Source organism: Heterocephalus glaber, unplaced genomic scaffold (assembly GCF_053883595.1).
Source record: "Heterocephalus glaber isolate CG9 unplaced genomic scaffold, H.glaber_assembly_v1.0 deba00000122, whole genome shotgun sequence".
NCBI lineage: Eukaryota > Metazoa > Chordata > Mammalia > Rodentia > Bathyergidae > Heterocephalus > Heterocephalus glaber.
Genome location: NW_028258138.1, coordinates 59,950,687 through 59,955,475, shown reverse-complemented (window position 1 = coordinate 59,955,475; position 4,789 = coordinate 59,950,687). Strand labels below are relative to the sequence as shown.

The window sequence follows — 4,789 nt, the reverse complement described above, 5'->3', positions numbered from 1 at the left end:
CTGCAAATTAATCAGACAAGGATAGGTAGGCATGCTGGCACACATTAGTAATCCTAGTGCTGTGGAAGGCTGAGGCAGGAGGATCACAAGTTTGAACCCAGTTTGTGAAATGTAGCAACTTAATGAAACTCTGTCTCAAAATAAAGAACAAAAAAGAAAAAGTGCTGAAGATGTGAGTTCAATCTCTGTACTTAAAATAAATAAAGAATAATTTTTTAGAAAATCAAGCGAAAGATATATTCACAAAAAAAGCAACAAAGTAGCCTAGAAATATGAAAAAATATTGATTTTTTTATTTATCAGAAAAATACAGATTAAAACTGTGGCATACACCTAAGTATCAACTAAGAATCACTCCCAATGCACTGATGAATGTGCAGAACAATCACAACTCTGTCTGCACACATATTTTGGAAAAATTCAAATGTGTTTTAAAGATGAAAAAATCCCAACAATTCAGTTATTAGATATATTTGCAACTCAAAGTCATGTATCTGTTCACTAGAATATATGGGTGTTCATAACACCATATTAATAGTCTCCTAATACTAATATCCAAAATATCCAACAATTGAATAAAAATAAATTTTGGTATACTCTCAAAGAGAATAGTATGCAGCAATTATAATTTTAAAACTATAAATGCATGTAACAAAATAGTATATAATACTAAGCAAAAGAAGTCAGGTGGAGTATATATTAGATGCTTCAATTTCCATGAACTGCCAAAACAAGAAGAGTACCCTGTGTATAGTTATAGAAGCTAGTATTCTTGTTTCAGAGCTGAGGAGGGACACTTATGGAATTCTGTGTTACAGGTAATGTAAAGTTTTGTGACTTGAATGATGAAAACATAATTCACTTTGAAAAAAATTTTTGTGCTTGCAAGGCAGGTGCTGAAACCACTGAGCTAAATCCCCGGCCCTTGAAAAAATTTTTAATGAACAGTGAACCTGTAAGGTTTTTGTTTTGTTTTTGTATGTTATAATTTAGTAACATTCCATAATTTTATAAAATAACATTATTTTGAATGTAACATTATCATATGCAAATAAAACAGTAAATTCCTTGTCATGTATTTGGCAAAACAAAATTTTGGCAAAGAAATGTGTTCTAAAGAGTTATTAAGCACTCTTTCAAATTTTGAGACCTGAGTAATTTTCATCTTGCTATCTTTTAGTCAATTGTTCAACTGTATAGAAATAATTTATCTTTGAATTTTGCTAAGTAAACATAAAAGCATGTTCCTATAGAAGCCTATAAATCTAAGCAATGCATACATCTCCATTCATCACTTTGTTCTCCTCTATGATCCTCATGTTTTATCTTTTTTTTATCCTGTAAAGTTCAAGATGTTTCATAAATCTTCTTACTCATTACGATTAAATTTAACTCAAAAAGGAAATGCCACTTTATGTAGTTTGAAAAATATTTATCGTTTAAGGAAATAGTCACTATTTATAGACATTTATAAGAATTTGTATAATCAGGCATTTTTATGATGGTCTTCTATTGGGAGTTGTTTGATATTTTTTCTAACAATTGAAGCCAGATTGTGGGTGTTAGGGAAAAGACCACAATGTTAAAGTGCAATTTTCATCACTTCACTTTGTGTGAAGTGTGCATTCTATCAACATGACATTGACCTTGATCATTTGATTGAAGTGGTGCTCATCAGGTTTCTCCATTGTTTACTTCTTTTACTCGCCTTTTTATATACTGAATTTTGAAAGAAAGTCAGTATATTCAGCCAACACTTAAAGAGTAGGAAGATGCAAGTTGTATTCCACTTCCTTGAGGGCAAAGTATCAATTTAATTGTACAAATGCTTATAAATGTCTCATGAGACAAAGAAGTTCAAGATAGAAGGATAAAGGGGCCAATTCATCAAGAGGGTGGAACAATTGTAGATACACTGAAACTTAACATGTGAGTGCATAAACATATAACGTAAATGTTTGCAGTTAGGAAGGGAGAAATAGACAAAGTGAAGCAATAGTTAGAAACTTCAGGGTCCCATTTTTAACAACAGTTTGATCTTCTAGACAAAAATTCAGTAAGAAAACAGCTGACTTGAATAATGCTGTAATACCAATGGAGTTAACAGACGCATACAGAACAGTTCATCTCATGGGAGCAGAGTACGTGTTGTTCTCACATACACACAGAACACTTCCCACAGTAGATAAATGTAGGGCCACACAACAAATTTTTATAAATTCAAGACAAATGAAGTCATATCAAGGACATTTTCCAACTGTATGGTATTAAACTAAAATTTAATGTAGAAGGAATATGGAGAAGTTTGCAAGTATTTGAAAATTAAACAACATACTTTTTCTCTAGATTCATCTCTATACCTATAAAGACAGAGAACTCAAATATATTTGAGAATAAAGAAGAGACATTATAACCGGGATTGCAGAAATGTAAAGGATCATAAGTGAGGACTATGAAAAATTATACACCAATAAATTATATAATGTAAAAGAAATGGATACATTCCTAGAAAGAGAAGAACTATCAAAATGGAATTATAAAGAAGTAGTAAAATCTGGCAAATTGATAACAAGTATGATGACTGAATCACTCTTCAAAACCTGCCAACAAAGAAATTTCCTGAACCAATGTTTTATTATTGAATTCTATGAGTCGCTTAAAGCATTAATTCCAATCCTTCAAGCTTTTAAATAATTGAAGAGGAGAGGGCAATTCCAAACTCCTATTATAGGACCCATATTACTGTCATCATGCAGAACGCTACAAAATAAAATTATAGGTCACTATACTTGATAAATGTAGATGCAAAAATTCTCAGCAAAATGTTATTACACTGAATTCAATAGCATGTAAGAAGGATTACAAATGATGACAAAGTGAAATTTAACCTCCAAATGCAAGGATCACACAACATATGCAAATCAATAAATATGATATATCATATAAACAGAACAAAGGACAAAAAACCTACAACATCTCAATGGATCCAGAAAAGCATTTGATAAGTTCAATATCCTTAAAAAAGCAAAAGCAAAAGCAAAAGCAAAAAAACAAACAAAAAACCCTCTCAACCCTCTGTCCGCCGAGGCGGTGGATGCGGGGCAAATGTGTCTGTTCCGATGCCAGCCGTAGTGCCCGCCGCCCGGAAGCCTACTGCCGCAATTATTTTCTTTCATGGATTGGGAGATACCGGGCATGGATGGGCTGAAGCCTTTGGAGGTATCGCATATCAAATATATCTGCCTACATGCAACAGTAATGCCTGGAGCATAATGCCATTAAATATGAACATGGCTATGCCTTCTTGGTTAGATATCATCGGCTTTCACCAGATTCTCAGGAGGATGAACTGGAATTAAACGGGCAGCAGAAAATGTAAAAGGTTTAACAGAGTAAGAGGTGAAGAATGGCATTCCTTCTAACAATTATTTTGGGAAGATTTTCTCAGGGAAGAGCTTTATCTTTCTACATTGCTCTAACCACACAGCAGAAACTGGAGGGTGTTACTGTATTTAGTTGCTGGCTTTCATTTTCGGCTTCATTTCCACAGGGTCCCATCAGTGGAGTTAACAAAGATGATTCTATTCTCTAGTGCCTTAGAGATCGGGAACCTTTAGTTTCCCTAGTGTTTGGTTCCCTTACTGTTGAGAAACTAAAATCGTTGGTAAATCCAGTCAATATAACCTTCAAAACCTTTGAAGGTGTGATGCATAGTTCATGTCAATAGGAAATGATGATTGTCAAGCAATGCATTGATAAACTTCTACCTCCAATTAATTGATGTCACTAAGTGGCTTTGTGTAGAAGTACACCAGCAGGATTGTAGTAGAGTATAAAATTTTCCCTATTCCCTATCTTAAAACTTCTAATATTTGCAGAGTTAACATGTTTTGCAAATGCACATCAATGATATATAATAAATAATGTTTCCTTGGGGGAAATTCATGATCTTTTAAGTTTCTATACATTTATTTGTATAACGTGATCCACAATATACCAGTATTAAAATAGATGAGGCAGTTAGGTTTTTTTTTTTCTCAAATATAATTCAGCAAAATAATAAAATACTGCAACAAGATTTTTTGGGGGGGATGCGGAAATCGAACTCAAGACCTTATGATTGCGAGGCAGGTGGCGGCACCACTGAGCTAAATCCCTGGCCCTTCAACAAGATTTTTTTATTACATCATTTGAAAATTACCACTATGCTAATGATAATTTGTTCAAGTAAAATGAACAGTTTAGGTATAAATGATTTATGCATGCTGTGACTTAGTCTATGGATTTATTCCAAAATTGCTTAGTCACCATGCAATGTCTGTATTTTTCTATATGGGTTCATTATACATGATGATTGTAATACATAAGAATTAGATGTTATTACATTATTCTTGATAATAGGGATAATGATTTTGTCAGTAAAGAGTAACCTTGCTCTCTTCATTTAATGGCCCCTTTATTTGGGGACCAGGTTTGTTTTTTCCTTTATATTATTTCTATTTAATATTTTCTCTCCTCAAGAAAAAAATGTTTCCTTTCATGATTATCCTTCATAGCAGACCAAATATATTGCCTCCCTGCCATATACATCTACTGTCAATAGATGCTGTAATTTGACATTCTGAATTGCAGACTCATGGTATTTGAAATCTATATATACTTGAAAAGAAAGCAAACATTACTTAACCTTCTTAAATTATGTATTTCAAATAATTATACTTTAATTCAAATTTAGACTTATTTAGAATCTTCAACTCAGATAATAATAAAACATTTTTCTGCAAGCAGT

General features: G+C 32.7%; 1 pseudogene; it reads left to right on the top strand.

Moving 5' to 3' along the window:
• The first annotated feature begins 2,762 nt into the window (after positions 1–2,762).
• On the top strand, positions 2,763–4,335 carry LOC147830452 (acyl-protein thioesterase 1 pseudogene; annotated as a pseudogene).
• Positions 4,336–4,789: the final 454 nt, after the last annotated feature.